We start from the raw sequence: 17,603 nt of genomic DNA on the forward strand, positions 1-17,603 counted from the left end.
TTTACGCATTCTAAAAAAAAACAAAAAAGAAAATGTTTCCACTCACCATATAAGTGCTATGTTCTCTTGCGTATGTCTTTATGTGTTTATGTGCGCTAATTTTTCACAAGCTCGTTGCTAGCTGAGAACTAAAGCTAGGCGCGTGGACTTCCTAGCTCTGACCGGTAGTAATTGCCAGCGGTTGGGAGACACCGCGCCATACTCGTTAGATATGTTCGTAGCGAACTGTAAAGCATACTACTCTCCGGTGTTGACTGCATTGTCGCTGATCTGTGCTGTGATATTTGTGTGTATTTTTGCACTATTTTGATCGTCGTTGTTTCCAAAATGAGTGATGAGTCGTTTATTTGACATTGCTGTTTGTAACAAATGGTTCAAATGGCTCTAAGCACAATGGGACTTAACATCTGAGGTCATCAGTCCCCTAGAACTTAGAACTACTTAAACATAACTATCCTAAGGACACACACACACACACACACACACACATCCATGCCCGAAGCTGGATTCGAACCTGCGACCGTAGCGGTCGCGCGGTACTAGACTAAAGAGCCTAGAACCGCTCGGCCACGACGATCGGCCTGTTTGTAACAGCAATCTCACTTTCGATAAGACAAAGTATTTAATTGATCATTACCACCGTTGTGAAAATCGCTGCTCGTAAGCTCGAAAACAGAGGTGTTTGTTGCCTACTGAAGGCGGACCTTGTTTCCCCCGCAACGCCTACCGCACCTCATCCTGCAGCAACCCTGATTGCTCTCCCCAGCCATCACAACAACCGCTCACAGTGCGACCAAGTTACAGTTCGCGCGTAGCAACTTCACCATGCAGGAGGAAAGACTGTTTGTTGATTGGCGTGAGCGTTAATGGCGGAGAAATGCAAATGGAGACGGAGACAGCGTCATATTTACCAGTTACAAATACCGTGTGAAACACTCATTCTCAACAAACTGGTACTTTACAAAAACAGCTCATTTAAACAGACTTCCGACAAAGGTTTATAAAGCCATGGTGGTCGACCGGTCGATGGCGATCGACTTCTTGAGCACCTCTGCTCCAGAGGATGGGAAAAAGAACGAGTGGAAAGCACTTTTTCCTGCCTAGTTGTTTTGCTGCCTGTACGCGATATTCTTTACATTGATTTGAAACGATGCTCGAATTATTTCTAATTCTCTGCCGAAATACCGTGGGGAAGCAAGGCAATTTCGCTACATATTAACGTAACGAAATAGAGAGAGAGAATAATTTTAGTTCGGGCGTTTCGGATATTCTGCCCATCGCACGTACTACATTCATCTAGAGTGTAAAACAGATCCAACGTGAAATGGAAACAGTAACAGTAAAGAAGATAAAAGAGAAGAACTAAACTGTTGTTGTTGTTGTTGTTGTTGTGGTCGTCAGTCCTGAGACTGGTTTGATGCAGCTCTCCATGCTACTCCATCCTGCGCAAGCTTCTTCATCTCCCAGTACCTACTGCAACCTACATCCTTCTGAATCTGCTTGGTGTATTCATCTCTTGGTCTCCCTCTACGATTTTTACTCTCCACGCTGCCCTCCAAAACCAAATTGGTGATCCCTTGATGCCTCAGAACATGTCCTACCAACCGATCCCTTCTTCTAGTCAAGTTGTGCCACAAACTTCTCTTCTCCCCAATCCTAATCAACACGTCCTCATTAGTTATGTGATCTACCCATCTAATCTTCAGCATTCTTCTGTAGCACCACATTTCGAAATTTCTATTCTCTTCTTGTCTAAACTATTCACTTCCATACATGGCTGCTGTTCATACAAATACTTACATGAAACGACTTCCTAACACTTAAATCTATACTCGATGTTAACAAATTTCTCTTCTTCAGAAACGCTTTCCTTCCATTGCCAGTCTACATCTTATATCCTCTCTACTTCGACCATCATCAGTTATTTTGTTCCCCAAACAGCAAAACTCCTTCACTCTTTTCCTAATCTAATACCCTCAACATCACCCGACTTAATTCGACTACATCCCATTATCCTCGTTTTGCTTTTGTTGATGTTCATCTTATATCTTCCCTTCAAGACACTATCCATTCCGTTCAACTGCTCTTCCAAGTCCTTTGTTGTCTCTGACAGAATTACAATGTCATCGGCGAACCTCAAAGTTTTTATTTCTTCTCCATGGATTTTAATTCCTACTCCAAATTTTTCTTTTGTTTCCTTTACTGCTTGCTCAATATACAGACTGAATAACATGAGGGAGAGGCTACAACCCTGTCTCACGCCCTTCGCAACCACTGCTTCCCTTTCATGCCCCTCGACTCTTATAACTGCCATTTGGTTTCTGTACAAATTGTAAATAGCCATTCGCTCCCTGTATTTTACCCCTGCCACCTTCAGAATTTGAAAAAGAGTATTGCAGTCAACATTTCTCCTGATAACGACGTCCTCTTGAGTAGTCCCCGCCCGGAGATCCGAATGGGGGACTATTTTACCTCCGGAATATTTTGCCCAAGAGGACGCCATTATCATTAACCATACAGTAAAGATGCATGCCCTCGGGAAAAATTACGGCTGTAGTTTCCCCTTGCTTTCAGCCGTTCGCAGTACCAGCACAGCAAGGCCGTTTTGGTTAGTGTTACATGGCCAGATCAGTCAATTATCCCGACTGTTGCCCCTGCAACTACTGAAAAGGCTGCTGCCCCTCTTCAGGAACCACGCATTTGTCTGGCCTCTCAACAGATACCCCTCCGTTGTGGTTGCACCTACGACACGGCTATCTGTATCGCTGAGGCACGCAAGCCTCCCCACCAACGGCAAGGTCCATGGTTCTAACTAAACTAACACGCTTGAATTCCGCAGCACTCGTCCGCCACATCGCCAGAAGCTGTTTCACGACACATTGCCATCAGTCACCTGATAATGTGAGTCGTTAATACTTAATCCACATATCAGAGCGTAATTAGCTAAGAATAGCTACCGTTACTGCCAACAGCGTCTGGCAGTTTCCGGAAAACAACGTTTGTTTGTGCGGCTGATGAAGTGCCGACAAGAATCCAAGTAGGATTTCGTGGGAGCAAAGGTCGTGAATGCGCTTTGGCAACCTAAACAACAAATAAACATAGACGTCGGGCTAGTACCGAAATAAAAGAAAAACCATGGGTGAATGTATAGCAACTGAGACTCCTAGCCACGAAACATTGCTTTTCCATTGCCTTGCGGCGGAATTATATGTCGTGACGAATGAGTGGAGTGACATTACGAGGTTGATGGTTAAAATACGACGATAAGTAATTTAGCACTCTTGGTAAGGATGCCATACATCTGTTTTTCCTCTACGGACAGTTCAAGAAATCTAAAAATTTTCCTCGTCGAACCACTTACTATACGCCGAAGTGAGAAATTCCCAAATGTTATGCGACATCCGTGTGGCTTTGTTAATTATGCTTTTGAGCGGGAGAGAGACAGAGAGAGAGAGAGAGAAAACTAAGTCTCTAGGCGTTTCGTTTGTACTGAACACAGACGAAATTTATTTTTGTTGGGAAATTGCTTCTCGTGCTTTACATCTGCATAAATATACAATGAAGCTCCAGAACTGATGCAGTTCGTTTTAATAGCCCGTCAGACGTCACAGCGCTACGTAAATATACTTCTCCAGGACCGTAAACTCCTGTGTGTTTCCCATCCGCTGCCTCTAGGAGCCAGCGAAATTATCTTGGATGCGGAATCTCGTAAGATGTTTCAAGACAGCGGAGGAGGAAATACAAGTTGGGAAGGAAGATTAGACTTAATGTCCCTTCGACACTACTTTAACCCACATCCAGTTGAACTTGCTTAGTGTATGCAAACGTTGATCTCCCTCTTCAATTTTTATCCCCCACACTTCCCCCTGTTACCCTATGCCTTTTTCCCTGTCAACAGATCCCTTCTTCTAGTCAGTTTGTGCCCTGAATTTGTGTTCTTCCCAGTTCGATTAAGTAAATCCTCATCAGGTAATCTGGAAGCTTCTTGTCATACTTAAACTCGTGTTTGTAAGTGTCTGGTTAGTACTTTAGAAATGTATAATACTTACTTTGATAGCGAATTATGTAAGTCTCAGTGCAGGCCAACAGAACTGTGTTAAACTTAATAATTTTGAATGACAATGTGTGGAGCTCTTGCTGCACGATATGAATTCCAGACTATCCATGCTTTAAATACTTCGTCTGCAAGAGAGCAATCCTTTTTCAGTGAGATTTACGTATACCATCTAACTGAAAAACAAAATGACTCATATTAAATGTTGGGTGGCCGTGAATATTGTCAATCCTTATTTTTAGTCCTGCAGACAACCACTGAAAGAGAACTGTTCTTGTAATTACACCGCAAATGAACGTAAAAGTTAACACATATATCTTTCTGATCAAACTGATTAAAAATTCATTTACTGGAAGCTTTTACTGGTGTTAAGTCTCTGAACTTATGAGGTGACAGGCTTCTGTTGGTGGATGTGAAGACCGCAGTTCCTGTAGTAAAAATCGTGGCAAAGTGGCAGTCGAGAATCTGGCGTCTTTACATCAAAGATGGATGTGTGTCAGCCGTCTTGACAGCATCAGAATCGTCCTTGTTTCGGCACTGACCGACAGATGGCGGTACTTCAAAATGAGTACGGTCAGTTTGGCGTCCAGCCACGTGATGGGGAAACTCAACGGCCGGCACGTTGGCTCATGGCGGGCTTTCTACGGGCCGCCTAACACAAAGCTAAAGTGAATGTATGATGTAGAAATAAATGAAAACTGATCCCAATGTGGCACAAACGAGCTTGTAGACTCGTTTTAAATCAGAAAATTAGCCGGTTGGGCCCTTATAAACGCGCCTCCAGTCACTCTGGTAGTTTTTGAATTATAACAAATTGAATATTTTAATAACTAAGTAAGATTGTAAATTGGACATCTTGTACACACTTTGACAAAATTTTACGAACGAGGTGTCAAATGAAAGGTCTGAATGAGTAGTATTAAGGTATCTATGTAACTCCTTTCACATGTTTTAAAAATTCAAATGAGGAGCCAGAGTACTGTTTTCGTGATTAAAAATGCAGAATTTTGATAAATAAAAAATAGGGACTATAAAGATAGCGGTAGTACGGAATAGTAGACATAGTAAATAGGTAATAGAACAATAATATCAGTTACTTGTTCATTGACAGTATTTTAAATAATGAAAAGTTCTGTATGAACAACACATAAATTTTAATAATATGAGAATGAGATCCCGTACAGAACTTCTGATGATGACTCTGAATTCAGCGGTAAATTTCCGTCTGAATAGAAGTGTTACATGCATTTTATTGTATCAATATTAAGTGTAAAAGTAAGTTTTATGCGCAAACAAACTTGATTTGACTTCAGTGTTCAAACCGAAGGCTTTTCAGGGTGGTCATTTTCTGTGGTAGGAGGCAGTCATTCAGTTGAGTTGAAAGGAGTAGCACTTGTGACTAGGAAAAGTCCGTGCACGAATTCGACGCGAAGTTGGGTGCTGCTGGACTTTGAAGAATTTTCGGTGGTGCGTTTGTGAGACTTGTGAAAATTTCGCGCACGAGTTGAACTTAGATTATTTTCGTACCGCGACGTCGTGTCGAACTTTAACTCTGAACAACCGCTGTAGGACACTGTGATTTCAACTTGCGGTTGGACTTCGGATTGTGTTTGATTTATTATTATTTTTCGACAAGTGTTCTCCACTCGGAACTTTGTTCATCTTGAAATTTCAGATATTTTAAAAGAAACATTAAGTGAATAATTGCTGAATGATTGCGATCAATACCTGAGTGACGCTGTTGAACTAACTCGGTAAATATCTGAGGTCAAATCAAGAACTCTTAACAGTAGGTCAGTCAAATCTGTCCTGAACAAGTTAAAATAAACTCCAGTTAGTTAAAACTGCGTTGTGTTCACTAAAAATTATTACTTCCTGCTAACAATTGTTTTTGTGAACTTGACATTAATTTAAAATTACTGGGGATAGTGCAGCGGATGTGGTTGCCACCACTCAGACGTAATGTAGCCAGTTTAGTTAATAAGTCCAGCCACATTTTAAGGAAACCCCAAGGGGATGCATGCTATGTAGCGGCTTGGGTGATAATTATTTCTTTTAGTTTTTTGTGGAGAAGCACGTGGGGGCTCGAGCCAGCTAGGTTTACTAGGTAACTGACTTTGAACTAAAATTATTGTGATTACCCAGTGCAACCTGTGTGTTTCTCCCGATCTCGCGCCTAGAGAGAAACCATAGCACGTCACAAATGGTTTTCTCGATCCAGTGAAGCTCGCAAATGGGCATTTCTCTTCCGTAGTAGCTCACAAACTGATACTGATATTATTATCACAAATACACTCTGACAATCACTGTGCCTTACAGTGGGCATAAACTTTGATGGTAATTAAATTTATTGGCCTAACTGTGCGCACGGAACGCTCTGCAACCCGTTCCTATTAGGAACAGTGATGTGACTGTGACATCGCAGAGACAGCAAAGGACTTGGACGAGCAGTTGAACGGAATGGACAGTGCCTTGAAAGGAGGGCATAAGATGAACATCAACAAAAGCAAAACAAGGATAATGGAATGTAGTCGAATTAAGTCGGGTGATGCTGAGGGAATTAGTTAAGGAAATCAGACGCTTAAAGTAGTAAGTGAGTTTTGCTATTTGGGGAGCAAAATAACTGATGATGGTCGAAGTAGAGAGAATATAAAATGTAGACTGGCAATGGAAAAGGAAAGCGTTTCTGAAGAAGAGAAATTTGTTAACAACAAGTATAGATTTAAGTGTCAGGAAGTCGTTTTTGAAAGTATTTGTATGGAGTGTAGCCATGTATGGAAGTGAAACATGGACGATAAATAGTTTACACAAGAAGAGAATAGAAGCTTTTGAAATGTGGCGCTACAGAAGAATGCTGAAGATTAGATGGGTAGATCACATAACTAATGAGGAGGTGTTGATTAGGATTGGGGAGAAGAGAAGTTTGTGTCACAACTTGACTAGAAGAAGGGATCGGTTGGTAGGACATATTCTGAGGCATCAAGGGATCACCAATTTAGTACTGGAGGGCAGCGTGGAAGGTAAAAATCGTAGAGGGAGACCAAGGGATGAATACACTAAGCAGATTCAGAAGGATGTAGGCTGCGTAGGTACTGGGAGATGAAGAAGCTTGCACAGTATAGAGTAGCATGGAGAGCTGCATCAAACCAGTCTCAGGACTGAAGACCACAACAACAACAAATGCGACTGTCCAGTCTTGAAGTAAAAATAAAACTAATCTTAACGACTGATAAATGAGAACAATGATAAGAAGTCCAACTATGCTTCATTAACCCACGACAACAACACAGCTGTTCATAGAGTTCTCGCGCCTAAACAAGTTAGCAAAAATACTTCATTCTAACTTTCCTGTGTTCAGTGGCCTTCCTTAACACCTCGTTCAACTGTAAGACAATACCATACATTACATTATAAAATTTCCACTGCAAATTTCAGCCATACGCAATATTCTAACAATAATAAAATACACAGTTACCAATATAAAAAACTGGATTACCTTAAAAGTTGGGTTTTGTCATTTTTCCATTAATACAGTCTCAATATCTTCCCTTGAAACATACCATTAAAAAATCTCTTCTGAATCATGGTGCCTCCGCTGCACGGCAGGCCAGCTTCCATCGTTTTCAAAGCGAGTACACTGCCGGATTATCCAACACACACTGCTCCTACTCCAAAGCAACTAACCTCTCTGGTCTCTTACAAAGAATATAATATTACAACGGCTGAGTGCAGTTATCAGATTCGCAACTTCATTCACATTTATGGCCAAAATTACCCGCAAATTGTCGTGGAGAGTGCAACAACTCCTTATAAACTCGATCTCAAGCATCTTCTGTAGCACAAAATTTCAAAAGCCTCGATTCTCCTCTTATCTGAACTGCTTTTAGGGAACCTTGAAAAAATAAATCTGAGTTGCCGGATGCGAATTAGAACACTACCCCTTCCGAATGAGAAACAACTGTGTGTAAGGGTAGTACCCACGTCGAAAGTACGATAGTCTCGTGTGTAAAAACTTAAAAGTCAGACCATAGTGAGAGGTAACTGTTGAAACCCCATTCTAAAAAAGTTGTCGATTGTGTACAACTTTTTGTAAAGATTTGCTACCAAATAGTCTATTTTCATATTTGCATTATCTATGTAGTAAAAGAAGACGCAACCTTAAAATTTTTCAGAGATCACCGAGGAGAAGCCTGCTGTTCGCATTTGTCTTTTTGCCTCCAGCTATAAGGTAAGCATTGTGGGCTGTTACTGTAAGTTATTTCTTAATGTATAAACTTATTTTGAGTCACTAAAATGTTGATTTTTTACTAATTCACTAAAATGTTGATTTTTTTTATTAATTCATAGATCACATGTTTATCTTAACGTGTATAGTACTATGAGCTCTTTTTTTTTTAGTATTGCTCGCGGGGAAGACGTAACACTTCGACGTCGTACCGTGATTTCGTTACTAATTTGCAACATTCATTTCTACTTATCGGCCAGAGCCTGCGGTCATTCAGAGTAGATGTCTGAGATTTTTTAAACAATCATGTAGCATAAAGTGATTATCAAATTGAGATATGCAAGTTGCTTTTTCTAACATTCCGTCAGTCCACATCATGTGTTGCACCACTTCTAACACCAATCTGGGACACTTACAGTCTTCATTCTGGCAAATTTTTTAAATATTTTAGTTGGTGGAGTTGGAAACCAACTCACGCTATTCAACTTTGAATAGAACACAACGTAGTTAGGCGTTGATTGATTCCACAGATATATTGTTATTTACACCATGTGCTTTTTCCACATTCCAAGCCGAGAATAAATCATTCAGTCAACAGTACCTGACTGACCATAGAATTTCAACCACTGCCACATTTTGGTGTCAATAGATTATGCATGACTTTCTTACAATTACTGCAAACTATTAAGTAATTATTGATCTGTAATATTAATAACTGGATCATATGAAACCAGGTAAGCGGACACAATTAAGTTCAACTAAACGTCATTTGTTCATACATAAACGATACAATCATAGTACCTTTTCATAAGCTGTTGCTGGTGTGACCAGTCGAGACAGAGTGGGCTTCTGATATACGAGTACCGTATCGTTTTTCATTCACTGTTCAGGCAGGTCTAAAAGAGTAGCGCACTGAACCCTAAACTCCTGTGAATATAGCGTCTTTGGATTTCCGGTTACACACCAAGGCACGAGCTGGCAACTTCATCCCTTAGACGCGGTGGGCGTCTTCGGGATGACGAAGAAATGATTTTTGTGGCGGAACGTTCCCTGAATTGCCAAAATGTAGTCTTCTACAACTAAATCGTCATTCTCTGAGGAGAACATCTAAAAAAAAAAGTGTCGCAAAAATACATTTTGTTGGCCGTAGATATACACGGTCCAGTCACATTAAAGACCACATATTATGTTCGACTCCAACATGCAGTAATCATTCACAGACGGCAGGTGGCAGCATTAGCAGTGGAGGGTATATAAAGCGTGTAGGGCGGAGGGGGAAAGGGCGGAAAACAGTGCAGTCGTTGGCGTAATGCATAAATGAAAAGGGCATGATCATTGGCTCTCGGGCCAAAGGTGGAAGCTTTCCGAAACGGCTAAGTTCGTAAACTGTTCGCGTGCCGCTATGCTCAATGTGCACTGATCTTATGTCAAAGCGGTAGGTGGAGCAAAACAAAATGTCTAGACACTCTGTGGCCAAAAGGGTACCGAAACAGAGGATGACAGACTAAAGGCCGAAATACTAAATGTCTTTTTCCAAAGCTGTTTCACAGAGGAAGACTGCACTGTAGTTCCTTCTCTAGATTGTCGCACAGATGACAAAATGGTAGATATGAAAACAGATGACAGAGTGATAGAAAAACAATTAAAATCGCTCAAAAGAGGAGAAGCCGCTGGGCTTCATGGGATACCAGTTCGATTTTACACAGAGTACGCGAAGGAACTTGCCCCCCTTCTTGCAGCGGTGTACCGTAGGTCTCTAGAAGACCATAGCGTTCCAAACGACTGGAAAAGGGCACAGGTCATCCCCGTGTTCAAAAAGGGACGTCGAACAGATGTGCAGGACTATAGACCTATATCTCCAACGTCGATCAGTTGTATTATGTTCGACTATAATGACTTTTCTCGAGACTAGAAATCTACTCTGTAGGAATCAGCATGGATTTCGAAAAAGACGATCGTGTGAAACCCAGCTTGCGCTATTCGTCCACGAGACTTAGAGGGCCATAGACACGGGTTCACAGGTAGATGCCGTGTTTCTTGACTTCCGCAAGGCGTGCGATACAGTTCCCCACAGTCGTTTAATGAACAAAGTAAGAGCATATGCACTATCAGACCAATTGTGTGGTTGGATTGAAGAGTTCCTAGATAAGAGAACGCAGCATGTCATTCTCAATGGAGAGAAGTCATCCGAAATAAGAGTGATTTCAGGTGTGCCGCAGGGGAGCGTCATAGGACCGTTGCTATTCACAGTATACATAAATGACCTTGCGGATGACATCGGAAGTTCACCAAGGTTTTTTGCGGATAATTCTGTAGTATGTCGAGAGGTTGTAACAATGGAAAATTGTACTGAAATGCGGGAGGATCTGCAACGAATTGACGCATGGTGCAGGGAATGGCAATTAAATCTCAATGCAGACAACTGTAATGCGCTGCGAATACATAGGAAGAAAGATCCTTTATCATTTAGCTACAATATAGCAGGTCAGCAACTGGAAGCAGCTAATTCCACAAATTATCTGGGAATAGGCATTGGGAGTGATTTAAAATGGAATAACCATATAAAATTAATCGTCGGTAAAGCAGATGGCAGACTGAGATTCATTGGAAGAATCCTAAGGAAATGCAGTCCGAAAACAAAGGAAGTAGGTTACAGTACACTTGTTAGCCCACTGCTTGAATACTGCTCACCAGTGTGGGATCGGTACCAGGTCGGTTTGATAGAAGAGATAGAGGAGATACATCGGAGAGCAGCGCGCTTCGTTACAGGATGGTTTAGTAATCACGAAAGCGTTACGGAGATGATAGACAAACTCCAGTGGAAGACTCTGCAGGAGAGACGCTCAGTAGCTCGGTACGGGCTCTAGTTGAAGTTTCGAGAACATACCTTTACCGAGGAGTCAAGCAGTATATTGCTCCCTCCTATGTATATCTGGCGAAGAGACCATGAGGATAAAATCAGAGAGATTAGAGCCCACACAGAGGCATACCGGCAATCTTTCTTCCCACGAACAATACGAGACTGGAATAGAAGGGAGAACCGATAGAGGTACTCAAGGTACCCTCCGCCACACACCGTCAGGTGTCTTGCGGAGTATGGATGTAGATGTAGATAGCATAAAAATGACACTCAAAATTTCAATACTACGACACACAGAATATTGGCGCCCACAACGACCAACAGCACCTCAGCTGTCGAACTACACACCGCGCTGGACAGCAACAACACGACGAGGAAAATAAACTGCCGAAAATTACATCAACGACCAGGGCAGGTAACCGGGACGACAACGGCCACAAGGCAGAAGATACCGCTGGTCAGTTTCAATAACAGGGATTAAATTAAGTTAAACTCCACAGTAAGACGGCTGGAATCTTAGCCGACTTGAATACACACACATTGTTGCTCGCGGGAATGTCCCAAAAGCGACAACCAGGATCAAACGAAGAAATGTAAGCAGTTGATGGGCGACGAACTTCATAGCACCCACAAACGGCACCTGACACTCCAACCGTGCGTGCACACTGCTAGCAGCCCCGGCCAGAGTACGAGCGACGGAGATTTCCTTGCCGCTCCATGCCAACTGACCACAGCTGGAAACTATATCCGCCACATCAAAGATAGTACAGTAGGACTAGTATCGATACAGGCAGCTGCTGTCACTCTCGGAGAGGATAGCAACATTATCACGATAACCGCAGGAGAAATAAAACCACTAGACTGCAGCCAAGGTTTAACCCAAGACAAGCATGACTCGAGCCAGCCACGGCTCACATGGATTTGAGGTTTGCTTCCAGTTCGAAGTGAAGGGCCCACGACTCGTGTAACGCGCAAGCAACTCCGCACAGATGGTCTTTCGTTGCTCTTTTTGGTCTTGATAGAACCCAACGGACATACATCTTTGATTAACCCGACTTGTGGACAAGTGTATCAGGACTACCAACAGAGACGTCTAGTTGAACAGCGAGGTGTTCGATTGTGATATATCGACCACCTCGAATGAGAGTGTTATCACGTTCCGACACCGCAGAAGACACAGCTGTGTGCAGCCGGCCGCGTTTGAACAACCTTGTTGCAGTGATTACAGACACCTCGCCCGAAGACTCACCATGCTTTTGTTCACTACTAGCTCCCTGTAGACATTCTATAACCGTCTATGAGTATCTGCTGTGCATTGGTTTTCCTCCAAAAAAAATTCAGTGACAGCTGTCTGATTGCAACACACCTCCGTTACAGACGCCATGCTACACGTAGCGCCGCCACCTGTTGGAACTTCATGAAAATGTAGGCACTGGGGCGAGAATTTTCGTCGATGTCCGACAACAAATTCCGCGTCTCTTAATCGAAATTGGCCGAGGAAGGATGTGTTTCATTACTTATCGAACGTCCCTCGTATTACAGCAGTGAAACAGCCAAGCAGTAATCGATGGTCTAACGTCGGACCCTATGACTCGACACTGAATATCACATACTGTGTCAAAAACTTTCAGGGTCAAAGTGATACAGATGGCTGTGAATTATATACGGATGTTGGTGAGAAGTTCCACAATACCTTGCGGTTTCACACGGTTCCTCTTCTGCCAGTGATTGGTGGCAGGTTTTGCGAGTTAGTAATCGCTCTGGAATAAATAGAACGCTATTTCCTCTATACGAGATCAACCCGTATTCCGAAACAGGGCTCGTTACTGGGTCGACCGCCGGAGGGTCGCAGGAATCCATCGGTCTTGGCAGATCCTAACTGTCACTGGCCGACTTATCTGAGTGTGATGGGCAGGAGGTTGGGGGGGGGGGGGGGGGGGCTCTCGGCCATAGATCGAGATGTCAGCGTGCTTTTGCCCCGCCGGGAAACCAGATGGAACGAATGAAAGGACTCGAAGGCACGATTTATTTTTTGAGCCCGCGGGCGGCTGCAGCGTGTCGCTGGAAGAGAAAGCCGACTGGCGGGCCTGACAAATGGCGCGGCCAGATGACTTCGGCACAGCTGATCCCGACCGGGGGGCTCCTGCCCCGCGTCTCCTCATAAAAAGCGATCGTGGGGAGGAGGTGGGGGGGGGGGGGGGGGGGGGCAGGGGCGACGCACAGCGCCAAGGTGCGGACTGCTCCACACTGCAGTCGTTGGAGCGCCCTCACAAAACTAGAGGAATACGCTAGTTGTTCATCCCGCACAGTACTATACTGAGGAGGAAATAAAAGACAAGTATCGGTGTCGACAGGGTACATTTATGTATCTGCCTGTTTGATCTGTCTTAGGTAGCGGCTATTAAACATCTCTGTCTTGTAACTACTTGTGTGCCGGACCAGGACTCGAACCCGGAACCCGTGTTTTGCAGGTAACGCTCTAGGATACAGCTGTCCATGGACAAGCACAGATCTAGTATTTGGTTCTGCCTGAGGCCACTGTTCGCTCCTGTCCCCCCGCCCCACTCTCCCCCCTCCCCCCCCCCCGCCCCCCTCCCCCATCTCCTAGCCAAATATAACGTGTCACAGATGTCTACGATTTCATTAATTGCTAAATGGTCAAATGTTTGAGCGGAGCGCAAACAAGACTTCCTAGAAATTACACAATGGATTTTTGTCCGAATTTCTGTAGCCAAACGAAGAGTGAGAAATGGTCAAACGAGAGGTCTAGTTTTGTATATAAAAATAAATAAATAGTGACATTTAGGAAAAAAATTAAATGTTTTACGAAACGATTTCTTTGAAAGTAAGAAGTAAGACAGATGAGAGAAAAATTTGACATGCCTTTGAACGATGCTCGAAACCATGCACAGCAAATGACGTGCCAACTGAGAACTTAATGTTTAATTTAGAATCTAAGAATTTCAAAGAGTAGGCTAGAGCGTTGTACCTTGGTACACTTCCAATTTTTAAGCGATGCAATTCACTTTATATGGGCTGCAGTCTTCTTCAGAATTAAAATGACCACTCCGAAGGCAGGCCTTGTGACCGAGCGGTTCTAGGCGCTTCAGTCCGGAACCGCGCTGCTGCTACGGTCGCAGGTTCTAATCCTCCCTCGGGCATGGATGTGTGTGCTGTCCTTAAGTCAGTTAGGTTTAAGGAGTTGTAAGTCTACGGGACTGATGACCTCAGATATTAAGTCCCACAGTACTTAGAGCTTTCTGAACCATTTGAAACACTCCTGTAAATTAAGGTTTTTCCAAATGTGAATACATTTTTAACCGTTAAACATGGTTATCTACCTAGGAACAGATATTAGATTGAAATTTAGAAGCTTCGCAATCGAGAAAATATTGTCAGTAATGTATTTAATCGTATCTGTTACATTATTCACAGAAATAATTAGTAAACGAAACCGAATTAAGCAGAAATATTATCAAAAGCCAGTTACAAGTTCAATACGTTTTGAAATAGAGGCTACAGAACTCATATTTCCAAGACAGGTAAAATTGTTAATACAGAAAAGGACTCGCTTTATTTGCGTAGTGTCACATGCTCAATGGTCAAAGACCTTCTTATGTTTGAAGGTACAGAATGGTGCATGATCGACGAAGAATGGCTTAATGTCCACGTGTTAGAAAGAATAAATAATTTCAGAAATATATAGCATTTTACTCACCACAAAATTCTCTACCTGAAAAATTAACCGTGTCCTCCAAGCAGCTTCAATGTATGATACAGCATTTGCACGCTTGGAACGCGAAGTATTTCCAAATGCTGCGCAAAACACAACCTAATGAATAACATCAACTAAAACTGAAAAAAATGGTGGATATGACATAGATGCTTGCGGTTTACTGTATCATATAAAGTAATTCGAAAAGTTTTGTACAGAAAGTTAATACACTTCTACATGGTTTGAAAATGAATACGTGGTCCATGTAGGCTGTGTTCTTTTTATTATCCGTGCAATGGGCCAATTTAACCCTTGTATCACTTTCAAGCCATACAGGTGCTTGCAAATGACCCACGGTGGAAACTGACCAACTGCACGGACAATGAAAAGCGCACAGCCTACTTGGACCATGTTTTCATTCTCAAAATATTTTGAGGCTGTGGACGCCCACAAAAATATTTTTTTTTAAAGTGTTCTACATGATCTCCTTTCCTAACCCGTGAAATGTCTAGATGATCTCCTATCTCAGCCCATGTGCTCAGTATCATATCTGAGGCGATGGAGGTTATTGTACCCAACAGCTCTCCTGTGGAGATCCTAAGGTCTCGTACATGCGAGGCACACACAGTTTATTTCAGACGACCCTACAGGAAGAAATCCAGAGATGTTACGTCCGGTTGGTTGGTTCACTTGTCCTATCCACTGCTGCGGAAATGTTCGGTCGGCAAAGTCACGAACATATAACGTGTGTGATGGTGCACCATACTGCTGGACACTCACATTCGGCGGAAAGGGAAGAAGATAAGTGACAGCAAGTTCCTCAAGCATGTACAGATAAACTGTTGCTGTTACTGTTTGCTCGATGAAGAAAGAAAGCTGGAACTATGCTGCGATTCATCACTGCGTATCACACATTCATCTTTTCTTGTTGTCTGACATTTCTGCGCGAACTGCTGGGCATTTCCGAAATCTAGATGCGAGTCTTATGCCTACTAATCTTTCCACATGTGTGGAAAGTTGTTTCGTCAGAGGAAACGACACTTCCTGAATACCTGCTGTTTCGCCCGATTCGGTCCAGCATCTCTATCAAATATTGGTGAAGCTGCTAATCGTTTCTCTTGAATGCTTTCACAACTTGAGGTTTGTAAGCTTGTAGGCGAAGTCGTTTATGCAGCAACTTCTGAACTGTTGAGCGACGGAGAAGGTCTCGTAATTTTTGGTGAACTGTCTTCGGCAGGCTTCTTTTGGAAGGTCTCTCTTATCTCCCCCACCATTTCATCAGATGTGCGTTTTCCGCCTCAACCTGACTGTTTATGCTCCCTAGGACTATAAACTTGTCATACCGAGATTTAATCGTCTTGACGCCTGGTAGCTCCCCCTGGAATTCAGGTCGGAAATTTCTTTGGACAGCAATGAGTGATTTAGTTTCTACGTTCTAAACCACAAGCTCGTCTCTCTCTTGAGATGTAGTCATTACTGATAATTGTTTCGGAAAACAAGTACACCAAACTTATTGACTTGCTTTACAAGATGTTGCAAACTGCAAATATCTGTGCTTATAGTATTTTAATAATATTTTTGAAATCAGGGAGGTATTTTTGTGGGCATCCTGTATATCATTTCAAAGCACACGTTCCAGAATTTGAGAATTAAATATCACAAAATTAATTTAAGAACTACCACACCAGCCAAGTATCACAATTCTGAAATAGTAATCATTTACACAAAATAAAATCGGAGGAGACATTTACCATCATCAGTTTTTCACTAAGCAGTAGGATTGTGAACACGGTCTGCTTACGAGGTGCATTCAAGTTCTAAGGCCTCCAATTTTTTTTCTCCAGACTGTAAAGATATAGAAACATGTGCATTGTTTTAAAATGAGGCTGTGTTCATTGTCAATATGTCCCAGAGATGGCAGCACCGTACGGCAGATGGAATTTTACCTCCAGCGGCGAGAATGAGAACTGTTTTAAATACTTAAAATGGCGAAAAATGGTTCAAATGGCTCTGAGCACTATGCGACTTAACTTCTGAGGTCATCAGTCGCCTAGAACTTAGAACTAATTAAACCTAACTAACCTAAGGACATCACACACATCCATGCCCGAAGCAGGATTCGAACCTGCGACCGTAACGGTCGCTCGGCTCCAGACTGTAGCGCCTAGAACCGCACGGCCACTCCGGCCGGCTTAAAATGGCGACGTTTCCTTACTTGAACAGCATGCAATCATTCGTTTTCTGAATTTGCGTGGTGTGAAACCAATTGAAATTCATCGACAGTTGAAGGAAACATGTGGTGATGGAGTTATGGATGTGTCGAAAGTGCGTTCGTGGATGCGACAGTTTAATGAAGGCAGAACATTGTGTGACAACAAACCGAAACAACCTCGGGCTCACACAAGCCGGTCTGACGACATAATCGAGAAAGTGGAGAGAATTGTTTTGGGGGATCGCCGAATGACTGTTGAACAGATCGCCTCCAGAGTTGGCATTTCTGTGGGTTCTGTGCACACAATCCTGCATGACGACCTGAAAATGCGAAAAGTGTCATCCAGGTGGGTGCCACGAATGCTGACGGACGACCATATGGCTGCCCATGTGGCATGTTGCCAAGCAATGTTGACACGCAACGACAGCATGAATGGGACTTCCTTTTCGTCGGTTGTGACAATGGATGAGACGTGGATGCCATTTTTCAATCCAGATACAAAGCGCCAGTCAGCTCAATGGAAGCACACAGATTCAC

The sequence above is a fragment of the Schistocerca serialis genome, chromosome 6 (genome assembly GCF_023864345.2).
Source record: "Schistocerca serialis cubense isolate TAMUIC-IGC-003099 chromosome 6, iqSchSeri2.2, whole genome shotgun sequence".
Classification (NCBI taxonomy): domain Eukaryota; kingdom Metazoa; phylum Arthropoda; class Insecta; order Orthoptera; family Acrididae; genus Schistocerca; species Schistocerca serialis.